The 12,348-nt window shown below is 48.5% G+C and overlaps 1 non-coding gene across 1 annotated transcript; it reads left to right on the forward strand.

Annotated features, from left to right (window-relative positions):
* Positions 1 to 11,940: 11,940 nt before the first annotated feature.
* On the forward strand, positions 11,941 to 12,047 carry LOC125609789. The gene has a single exon (XR_007339934.1). It is a non-coding gene; the product is annotated as a small nucleolar RNA R71 (small nucleolar RNA).
* The last annotated feature ends 301 nt before the right edge of the window (positions 12,048 to 12,348 follow it).

Consider the following 12,348-nt stretch of genomic DNA (forward strand, 5'->3'; position numbering starts at 1 on the left):
ATCCAAAAGAAACTTCTTCGTAGAAACAACCTCGTATAGGTTATTTTTACGAAAATTACATCCCTTCTTTTACTACTCTTTCGGAAATACGATCTCTGAGGATTTTCGGGTGGTAATTCCGTCGTAACCGTTTTTGACCCCAACAAAGTCCATGCGTATCCTTGTACATATTGCATTGGTATTTCTATTTTTCATCTTATTGCATAAAAAAAAAAAAAAAAAAAGAGAGAGAAGTTGTGTGCAGGTGCTTGATCGGTTCAGTTTTGAGCAGGAGTCGTGCGTGGGAGCGAGGTCTCACAGCGACACCTCAAGGTCGCTCCCCAGCTGGGAGCGAGGTTTCGAGAGCGACACTCCAAGGTCGCTCGCGTTTTCGTCGTCGGATCAAGAAAAATCGCCTCGAGCGAGGTCTCGGAGCGAGGCCGAAAGTCGCTCCAGCTGGGAGCGACATTATGGGAGCGACACCTCGGAGTCGCTCGCGTTTTTCGACGAAACAGAGCTCAAAAACTGACCCGGAGCGACGTCCTAGAGCGACACCTTGAATTCGCTCCAGCCCAGAGCGAGGTTTCTAGAGCGATACTTCAAGGTCGCTGGCGGTTTTGTCGAAACACGACGCGAGGAAACGACTCGGGAGCGACCTTTCCCAGCGACACCCTCACGTCGCTCCCGAACCGGTCCAGGTAAGTTTCCTAACTCTAAACCCCGGTTTAATTCAAGTAAACCGACCCTAACCACCCTAGACCGAACCGGACGACCCTAACCCTACCCCCAACCCCCGCGACTCTATCTCTCTCACTCTCCCCCCTCCTCTCAAAACTCACAAACTCTCTCAAACTCACCCACACCAAAAATCCCAAAACCTTCTCAATTCTCACCCAAATCAACAACTAGTTCTTGTTTCTAAACCAAGCTTTCGCCCCTGTAGCCTATTCCTCACCACCCATTCACCATTTCCTTTCATCCAGAGCAAGGTATTGAATTTTTTTAATTCAATTCGTAGGTCCATGAACCCTAGAATTTGAAAGTCGAAATTTGGTCACTTTCTTGCTAGATTGTGGTGAAATAGACTAGGGAAAGTTTATCTATCAAGTTGGGTTGTTGAATTAATGGTGAATTGAGTTTAATTTGCACTTTGGCAAAATTAGGGTTCATGGAATTAGAGATTTTCGAATTTGACCTTAATTGGGTGAGTTTGTGGGTGAACTAGATGTGTTAAGGTGTTACAAGAGTGAGAATTGTTGCATTGTGTTGAACTTGAGTTTAAATTGATAATTCATTTGTTAAGTTCACTTTTGCAATTTTCTCTTGCAAAATCCTGTTTTTCTTTACTTCCAACTACTTATCCCTTTTCAAGTTTTTACTTCTTTAGGTGAAAATGGTTAAGAAGACAAAGGGAAAGTTGGAAGCTGAGAAGCAAGAAGCTGAAAGAACAGAGTTGCATTAAGAGGAAAAGCTTTATCCTGCGAGCCAACTGGGTCAGGGATAACGATCAAGCACCTGCACACAACTTCTCTCTCTTTTTTTTTTTTTATGCAATAAGATGAAAAATAGAATACCAATGCAATATGTACAAGGATACGCATGGGACTTTGTTGGGGTCAAAAACGGTTACGACGGAATTACCACCCGAAAATCCTCAGAGATCGTATTTCCGAAAGAGTTAGTAAAAGAAGGGATGTAATTTTCGTAAAAATAACCTATACGAGGTTGTTTCTACGAAGAAGTATTCTTTTGGATTCAAACCGAACGATCGTCCCGCTCGGTCGCTACGTAGCAACCGAGCTCAGCCAAGCTCGGTCGCTACGTAGCGACCGAGCGATCGTCCCGCTCGGTCGCTACGTAGCGACCGAGCCTCAGCCAAGCTCGGTCGCTACGTAGCGACCGAGCGATCGTCCCGCTCGGTCGCTACGTAGCGACCGAGCTCGAGCCAAAGCTCGGTCACTACGTAGCGACCGAGCGATCGTCCCGCTCGGTCGCTACGTAGCGACCGAGTGATCGTCCCGCTCGGTCGCTACGTAGCGACCGAGCTCAGCCAAGCTCGGTCGCTACGTAGGCGACCGAGCGATCGTCCCGCTCGGTCGCTACGTAGCGACCGAGCTCGAGCCGAAGCTCGGTCGCTACGTAGCGATCGAGCATTCGTTCCCGCTCGGTCGCTACGTAGCGACCGAGCTCGAGCCAAAGCTCGGTCACTACGTAGCGACCGAGCGATCGTCCCGCTCGTCGCTACGTAGCGACCGAGCTCAGCCAAGCTCGGTCGCTACGTAGCGACCGAGTGATCGTCCCGCTTGGTCGCTACGTAGCGACCGAGCTCGAGCCGAAGCTCGGTCGCTACGTAGCGACCGAGCGATCGTCCTGCTCGGTCGCTACGTAGCGACCGAGCTCAGCCAAGCTCGGTCGCTACGTAGCGACCGAGCGATCGTCCCGCTCGGTCGCTACGTAGCGACCGAGCTCAGCCAAGCTCGGTCGCTACGTAGCGACCGAGTGATCGTCCCGCTCGGTCGCTACGTAGCGACCGAGCTCAGCCAAGCTCGGTCGCTACGTAGCGACCGAGCAGGACGATCGCTCGGTCGCTACGTAGCGACCGAGCTTCGACTCGAGCTCGGTCGCTACGTAGCGACCGAGCGGGACGATCGCTCGGTGCTACGTAGCGACCGAGCTTGGCTGAGCTCGGTCGCTACGTAGCGACCGAGCGGACGATCACTCGGTCGCTACGTAGCGACCGAGCTTGGCTGAGCTCGGTCGCTACGTAGCGACCGAGCGGACGATCGCTCGGTCGCTACGTAGTGACCGAGCTTTGGCTCGAGCTCGGTCGCTACGTAGCGACCGAGCGGGACGATCGCTCGGTCGCTACGTAGCGACCGAGCTTGGCTGAGCTCGGTCGCTACGTAGCGACCGAGCGGGACGATCACTCGGTCGCTACGTAGCGACCGAGCTTGGCTGAGCTCGGTCGCTACGTAGCGACCGAGCGGGACGATCGCTCGGTCGCTACGTAGTGACCGAGCTTTGGCTCGAGCTCGGTCGCTACGTAGCGACCGAGCGGGACGATCGCTCGGTCGCTACGTAGCGACCGAGCTTGGCTGAGCTCGGTCGCTACGTAGCGACCGAGCAGGACGATCGCTCGGTCGCTACGTAGCGACCGAGCTTCGGCTCGAGCTCGGTCGCTACGTAGTGACCGAGCGGGACGATCGCTCGGTCGCTACGTAGCGACGAGCTTGGCTGAGCTCGGTCGCTACGTAGCGACCGAGCGGGACGATCGCTCGGTCGCTACGTAGCGACCGAGCTTGGCTGAGCTCGGTTGCTACGTAGCGACCGAGTGGGACGATCGTTCGGTTTGAATCCAAAAGAATACTTCTTCGTAGAAACAACCTCGTATAGGTTATTTTTACGAAAATTACATCCCTTCTTTTACTAACTCTTTCGGAAATACGATCTCTGAGGATTTTCGGGTGGTAATTCCGTCGTAACCGTTTTTGACCCCAACAAAGTCCCATGCGTATCCTTGTACATATTGCATTGGTATTTCTATTTTTCATCTTATTGCATAAAAAAAAAAAAAAAAAGAGAGAGAAGTTGTGTGCAGGTGCTTGATCGGTTCAGTTTTGAGCAGGAGTCGTGCGTGGGAGCGAGGTCTCACAGCGACACCTCAAGGTCGCTCCAGCTGGGAGCGAGGTTTCGAGAGCGACACTCCAAGGTCGCTCGCGTTTTCGTCGTCGGATCAAGAAAAATCGCCTCAGAGCGAGGTCTCGGAGCGAGGCCGAAAGGTCGCTCCAGCTGGGAGCGACATTATGGGAGCGACACCTCGGAGTCGCTCGCGTTTTCGACGAAACAGAGCTCAAAAACTGACCCGGAGCGACGTCCTAGAGCGACACCTTGAATTCGCTCCAGCCCAGAGCGAGGTTTCTAGAGCGATACTTCAAGGTCGCTGGCGGTTTTGTCGAAACACGACGCGAGGAAACGACTCGGGAGCGACCTTTCCCAGCGACACCCTCACGTCGCTCCCGAACCGGTCCAGGTAAGTTTCCTAACTCTAAACCCCGGTTTAATTCAAGTAAACCGACCCTAACCACCCTAGACCGAACCGGACGACCCTAACCCTACCCCCAACCCCCGCGACTCTATCTCTCTCACTCTCCCCTCCTCTCACAAACTCACAAACTCTCTCAAACTCACCCACACCAAAAATCCCAAAACCTTCTCAATTCTCACCCAAATCAACTAGTTCTTGTTTCTAAACCAAGCTTTCGCCCCTGTAGCCTATTCCTCACCACCCATTCACACCATTTCCTTTCATCAGAGCAGGTATTGAATTTTTAAATTCAAATTCGTAGGTCCATGAACCCTAGAATTTGAAAGTCGAAATTTGGTCACTTTCTTGCTAGATTGTGGTGAAATAGACTAGGGAAAGTTTATCTATCAAGTTGGGTTGTTGAATTAATGGTGAAATTGAGTTTAATTTGCACTTTGGCAAAATTAGGGTTCATGGAATTAGAGATTTTCGAATTTGACCTTAATTGGGTGAGTTTGTGGGTGAACTAGATGTGTTAAGGTGTTACAAGAGTGAGAATTGTTGCATTGTGTTGAACTTGAGTTTAAATTGATAATTCATTTGTTAAGTTCACTTTTGCAATTTTCTCTTGCAAAATCCTGTTTTTCTTTACTTCCAACTACTTATCCCTTTTCAAGTTTTTACTTCTTTAGGTGAAAATGGTTAAGAAGACAAAGGGAAAGTTGGAAGCTGAGAAGCAAGAAGCTGAAAGAACAGAGTTTGCATTAAGAGGAAAAGCTTTATCCTGCGAGCCAACTGGGTCAGGGATAACCGATCAAGCACCTGCACACAACTTCTCTCTCTTTTTTTTTTTTTTATGCAATAAGATGAAAAATAGAAATACCAATGCAATATGTACAAGGATACGCATGGGACTTTGTTGGGGTCAAAAACGGTTACGACGGAATTACCACCCGAAAATCCTCAGAGATCGTATTTCCGAAAGAGTTAGTAAAAGAAGGGATGTAATTTTCGTAAAAATAACCTATACGAGGTTGTTTCTACGAAGAAGTATTCTTTTGGATTCAAACCGAACGATCGTCCCGCTCGGTCGCTACGTAGCAACCGAGCTCAGCCAAGCTCGGTCGCTACGTAGCGACCGAGCGATCATCCCGCTCGGTCGCTACGTAGCGACCGAGCTCAGCCAAGCTCGGTCGCTACGTAGCGACCGAGCGATCGTCCCGCTCGGTCGCTACGTAGCGACCGAGCTCGAGCCGAAGCTCGGTCGCTACGTAGCGACTGAGCGATCGTCCTGCTCGGTCGCTACGTAGCGACCGAGCTCAGCCAAGCTCGGTCGCTACGTAGCGACCGAGCTCGAGCCAAAGCTCGGTCACTACGTAGCGACCGAGCGATCGTCCCGCTCGGTCGCTACGTAGCGACCGAGCTCAGCCAAGCTCGGTCGCTACGTAGCGACCGAGTGATCGTCCCGCTCGGTCGCTACGTAACGACCGAGCTCAGCCAAGCTCGGTCGCTACGTAGCGACCGAGCGATCGTCCCGCTCGGTCGCTACGTAGCGACCGAGCTCGAGCCGAAGCTCGGTCGCTACGTAGCGACCGAGCGATCGTCCTGCTCGGTCGCTACGTAGCGACCGAGCTCAGCCAAGCTCGGTCGCTACGTAGCGACCGAGCGATCGTCCCGCTCGGTCGCTACGTAGCGACCGAGCTCGAGCCAAAGCTCGGTCACTACGTAGCGACCGAGCGATCGTCCCGCTCGGTCGCTACGTAGCGACCGAGCTCAGCCAAGCTCGGTCGCTACGTAGCGACCGAGCGATCGTCCCGCTCGGTCGCTACGTAGCGACCGAGCTCAGCCAAGCTCGGTCGCTACGTAGCGACCGAGCTCAAGCCGAAGCTCGGTCGCTACGTAGCGACCGAGCTCAAGCCGAAGCTCGGTCGCTACGTAGCGATCGAGCATTCGTTTCGCTCGGTCGCTATATAGCGACCGAGCTCAAACCGAAGCTCGGTCGCTACGTAGCGACCGAGCTCAAGCCGAAGCTCGGTCGCTACGTAGCGATCGAGCACTCGTTTCGCTCGGTCGCTATATAGCGATCGGGCTCGAGCCAAAGTTCGGTCGCTGTGTAGCGATTGAACCTTTCCGAACATCGATACGACACCAGTCCTTGCATTCTCGTCAAACCTTCGAATGCTATCTCCCGAAGACCGTAGCAAGCTCAGTCCATGTTTCCCGTTATTCTAATTCATCGATCAAACTTCGCGGATTAGAAACCGCGGAAAATTCGTAGTAAACGTGTCGAGTCGGAAGACGGCCCAAAGGGACCTAAAACACGACTCGAGGCCCATCCTACGATTTTTCTTAACCAAAGCCCGCGAACCACAGCATGGTTCGCGCTTGGCCCGCGAAGAAGGATAAATGTCAAGTTTCCGCGGATAAATACGGAAGTTTTGAAGATAATTGTGAAGATCGGGAAAAATGGAATATCTCCGTTTTTATGCTATGACGGCTTAAGGGCAGAAGAGTAAAAGCGTAAACCGACCTTGGAGCTAGTATATAAGGAATCCTAGGCGAGGAGCACAAGAGAGAACTTTTTTCAGAGCAAACTTAGCACTTAGAGCGATTTAGGCAACTTTCCGTTTTTTGTTATTTCGAGCTGCGACTCAATTAGGTTTAGCCGTCTTAGGGTTGCTAGAACTAGGAATCTCGCCGACAGCTCTCGAGCCCAGGCTTATACCTTGTTGTAACGCTCATACGCAGATTCGGAATAAGATCTACTTTGCTCTCTTTTCGATTTCTTATTTTTATCGTTGTTATTCTCGTGTTCTGATTGCTTGACGTGTGGTAATTAACAGATATCCGGGTCCTCTGGGAAACTAGGGTTTTCTTAGTTTCCTTATTTAAACGGAAATCGACAGTGCGAATTTCGGTTCCCACAGACTTCCTCCCAAGTGAGCTTGTTTTAAGTCCCGAGCTTGACTTTGCCTCCTTTTAGATTAGGCCGGGGTAGGATCAGACAGTGGAGTTGAAACCCCATCTTCCTCTGGTGCAGTAGCCATGTAGAGCTTAACCCTTTGTCCGTTGACTGTGAAGTCTCTTCCATCAGTACTCCACAAAACTATTGCTCCATATGGTCTAACCTCCTTGACCTTGAAAGGACCGGACCACCTTGACTTAAGCTTTCCTGGAAACAACTTCAGCCTAGAGTTGTAGAGAAGAACTTGGTCTCCTTCTTTAAACTCTCTCTTCAGGATGTTCTTGTCATGGAAAGCCTTAGTCTTCTCCTTGTAGATTCTTGAGTTCTCGAAAGCATCCATTCTTATCTCATCAAGCTCGTGTAGCTGAAAGAGCCTTTTCTCCTTGGCACTCTTGATGTCAAAGTTCAGCAACTTTATTGCCCATAGTGCCTTGTACTCAAGCTCCACTGGCAAATGGCAAGCTTTCCCATACACTAGGTTGAAAGGTGTGGTGCCCAGTGGTGTCTTGTAAGCTGTCCTATAAGCCCAAAGTGCATCGTCAAGCTTATTAGACCAATCCTTCCTTGTAATCCCCACAATCTTCTCCAGGATAGATTTGATCTCCCTGTTAGAAATCTCAACTTGGCCACTTGTTTGGGGATGATAAGGAGTTGCCACCTTGTGCTTCACACCGTTCTTCTTGAGAAGTCCCTCAAGCAGTTTGTTAATGAAGTGGGAACCTCCATCACTGATTACAACTCTTGGAACTCCAAACCTTGGGAAGATGATGCTCTTGAACATCTTGATTACAACTCTAGCATCATTGGTGGGGCTTGCAATGGCTTCCACCCATTTGGAGACATAATCAACAGCCACAAGGATATATTTGTTGCCAAAAGATGATGGAAATGGTCCCATGAAGTCAATACCCCAGACATCAAACACTTCAACTTCAAGGATTGGATTTTGAGGCATCTCATTCCTCTTGGTGATGTTTCCTCTTCTTTGGCAAGAATCACACTTCGAAACAAAGTCTTGTGTATCCTTGAACATATGTGGCCACCAGAATCCAGCTTGTAATACTTTTGCAACTGTTTTGAAGGTGGCAAAGTGACCTCCATAGGATGATCCATGACACTGTGCAAGGATCCCATCAATCTCCTCATTTGCAACCACTCTCCTATAAAGCTGATCCTTGCAGAGAATGTAGAGGTAGGGCTCATCCCAGTAGTATCTTTTCACATCCTTGTAGAACTTTTCTTGGCATAGCCCACAAGATTCAGAGGTTCTCTTCCTGTGGCTAGGTAGTTCACCAAATCAGCATACCAGGGTTCTTTCTCCTCTGTTGCTTTGACTTCTTCCAGCTTCCTACCAGTCTCACAAACTGCTATCACTGCTTCGATAGCCATGATCTGCTCCTCAGGAAGTCCTTCGTCAATAGGGATACCAGACTCTACCCTCAACCTGGACAAATGATCAGCTACTCCATTCTCAACTCCAGGTTTGTCCTTGATCTCCATATCAAACTCTTGGAGCAAAAGGATCCACCTCAAAAGCCTGGGTTTTGCATCCTTCTTGGCCAAAAGGTGTCTCAAGGCAGCATGATCTGTGTAGACAATGACTTTAGACCCAACCAAGTAGCTTCTGAACTTCTCAAAGGCAAAAACAATTGCCAGCATCTCCTTCTCTGTTGTGGCATACCTCATCTGAGCATCATTGAGGGTTTGGCTGGCATAGTAGATCACATGGGTTTTGCCATCTTTCTTCTGCCCCAGAACAGCTCCCACAGCATAGTCACTGGCGTCACACATGATCTCAAAAGGGAGATCCCAATCAGGTGGCTGGACAATTGGGGCACTAACGAGTTCACCTTTCAGCTTCTTGAAAGCTTGTAGACATTCCACATCAAAACTGAAGGTAGCTTCCTTGCACAGCAGCCTGGTCAAAGGTCTAGTGATCATGGAGAAATCCTTGATGAACCTCCTGTAGAATCCAGCATGACCAAGAAAACTCCGGATGTCTTTCACTGTCTTTGGTGGAGGCAGACCAACCATAACATCGATTTTGGCTTTATCCACCTCAATCCCCTTCTCTGAAATCTTGTGTCCTAGCACAATCCCTTCCTTGACCATGAAGTGACACTTCTCCCAATTCAGCACAAGGTTGGTGTCTTCACATCTCTGTAGGACCCTGCACAAATTTGACAAACAAGCAGAAAACGAAGATCCGTAGACAGAGAAATCATCCATAAATACCTCCACAACATCCTCAATCAGATCAGAGAAAATTGACATCATGCACCTTTGAAAGGTGGCTGGAGCATTACATAGACCAAATGGCATCCTTCGATATGCAAAGGTACCATAGGGACATGTGAATGTCGTTTTCTCTTGATCATTGGGATGTATGGGGATTTGGAAAAATCCTGAGTACCCATCAAGGAAGCAATAGAATGGGTGATTTGCAAGTCTCTCAAGCATCTGATCAATAAATGGTAATGGGAAATGATCCTTTCTAGATGCAGAGTTTAGTTTCCGGTAATCAATGCACATTCTATGACCTGTGATGGTTCTTGTTGGTATCAATTCATCCTTGTCATTTTTAATCACAGTGATACCACCTTTCTTTGGTACAACATGCACAGGTGATACCCATTTAGAATCTGAGATAGGGTAAATAACACCAGCATCTAGGAGTTTAAGAATCTCCTTCTTTACAACATCCTTCAGGTTAGGATTTAACCTTCTTTGATGCTCGATAGAAGTCATTGATTCATCCTCAAGATGTATCCTATGCATGCACAAAGAGGGTGATATCCCCTTGATGTCATCTAGTGAGTAACCTATTGCCTTTCTAAATCTTTTAAGTGTTTTCAAAAGTTCAGATAGCTCATTTTCAGTAAGTTCACTACTCACAATGACAGGGTAAGTTTCATTAGGACCAAGGAATGCATACCTTACACCATGGGGAAGAGGTTTAAGCTCCACTTTAGGTGCCTTAAGTTCACTCCAGTCATCCTGCTGGTTGTCCTCTTGTTGAGTGACTGAGACTTGTTGGTGAACCATCTGTGGAAGCTCCTCGTACTGGTCCTTACTGAAAAACGCCTGGTGTGAATCCAGCATCATCCCATAGGCAGTACTCTCCAGGTTCTCAATCACCTCAGTCTCCTTCTCTACAGTTAAAGCATGCTGTAGAGGGTCCTCTAGTGACAACTCTTCAAGGAGTTCATCAGCAAGGGCATCCATCTCTTCGATGTAGAACACTTGTCCTTGAACTGTTGGCCTCCTCATTACTTCCTTGATGTCGAAATGCAGAACGTGCCCTTTACCCAGATGGAGATCAATCTTGCCTTCTTTCACATTAACAATAGCTCCTGCTGTGGCTAAGAAAGGTCTTCCAAGGATTAAAGGATCTTGAGCTTCTTCACCCATTTCAAGCACCACAAAGTCTGTAGGGATCTCATAATTTCCAACCATCACTGGGAGGTCCTCTAAGATACCCACAGGGTACTTCACTGAACGATCAGCCAATACCAGAGAAAGTCTACACTTCTTGTACTGAGTGAAACCCAGCTTCTTAGCAACAGATAGGGGCATCAAGCTGACACTAGCTCCCAAATCGCAGAGACATCTATCAAATACCATAGGTCCAAGAGCACAAGGTAATGTGAAGCATCCTGGATCTTCTAGCTTCTTTGGAATGACCAGTCTCTGAATGATAGCACTGCACTCATGAGTGAGAATCACCATGCCCTCCATCTCTTTCTTCTTTGCAGCTACAGCATCTTTGAGGAACTTGCTGTACTGAGGGATCAGCATGAAAGCGTCAATAATGGGCATTGTGACCTGGACTTCACTCATTTGCTTGTCAAACAAAGCTTTGTACTTCTCTAGCAGCTGCCTCTTGAATCGACCTGGGAATGGAAGCTTGGGTTCATAGGCAGGAGGAACAAAAGAGTTTTCACTTGCAGGAGTGACAACTTCACCATCTTTAACTGTTTTCTTCTCTTCTCCAACCTTTCCTTTTCCTTTTGCTTCCACTATCTTTTCCAAGATCTCGTCATTGATCTTCTCATCAACAATCACCACTTCATCATCTATGGTGATGGCAACCCCCTCACTTTGTTTCTCAGCATCCTTGGTGAGAGTTCTCTGAGGTAACTCCTTACCACTCCTGAGAGTGATAGCTTTCATGGTTTCCTTGGGGTTTTGCTCAGATTTTCCAGGTAGAGAACCTTGTTGGCGATTTTGTTGAGTGTTCATGGCAGCAAACTGGTTCTCCAAAGCTCTGAACTTGTTGTTGAGCTCATTGTAGCTCCCATCAATCTTTGAGTGAAGATTCTTCAACTCATAGCCAACATGCTTCTCACTTCTTGTTTGAGACTCCAGGATTTGTTTCAGTAGAGCATCAGTGCTGCTGACTTGAGGAGTGGAGGTAGAGGGATTAGATTGTTGTTGGGAAGAATGGTTGCCCTTGTTGTTGAAACCAGGAGGAGGGTTTTGCTGAGGTTGATAGCTGCCTTGCTGATTGTTCCGAGGCTGATAACCACTCTGTTGGTTGTTGGAATAGGATTTCTGTTGGTAGTTGTTGTACTGAAAGTTGGGTTCTTTCTTGTACCAGCTACCATTGTTGTTGATGAAACACAGCTCTTCCTGACCTTCCAAACCCTCAACTTCATGGACAACAACTGGTGTCTCTTGGCTTGGGTTGCCAACAAAGTGCAGCTGCTCTTGGGTAGCTTTATCAGCAATGAGGATGTCTATCTTATCCTGTAGAGCCTTCAATTCCTTCCTCGTCTGCTTATCATCAGTTCTACTGCCTCTGTCGTGGTCTCCACTGTAGACTGCATCACTCTTAACCATGTTGTCAACCAGCTCCTCTGCATCCTCCTCAGTTCTCCCCAAGAAGAACCCATTACTAGCTGTATCCAGTCTGGCTCTGTACTTAGGGAGAGCACCACGGTAGAATGTGCTCAGCAAGCTCTCCTTAGAGAAACCATGGTGTGGGCATTGAGCTTGGTAGCCCTTGAATCTCTCCCAGGCTTCACTGAAACCTTCCAAGCCCTTCTGTTGAAAGCTGGAGATCTCGTTTCTCAGCTTAGCAGTTCTTGAAGTAGAGAAGAACTTCTCCAAGAATGCTTTCTTGCAGTCATCCCAAGTGGTAATGGAGTCGCTGGGTAGAGACTTCTCCCACTGACGTGCCTTATCTCCCAAAGAGAAAGGGAATAGCTTGAGCTTTAAGGCATCTTCGGACACACCATTGGTTTTTGACAACCCACAATAGCTGTCGAACCTGTCCAAGTGATCAAATGGATCCTCTAGAGCCAAGCCATGATACTTGTTGTTCTCGATCACGTTGAGGAGTCCTGACTTGATCTCAAAGTTGTTGGCTGCCACAGCG

Source organism: Brassica napus, chromosome A5 (assembly GCF_020379485.1).
Source record: "Brassica napus cultivar Da-Ae chromosome A5, Da-Ae, whole genome shotgun sequence".
NCBI classification, from domain to species: Eukaryota; Viridiplantae; Streptophyta; class Magnoliopsida; order Brassicales; family Brassicaceae; genus Brassica; species Brassica napus.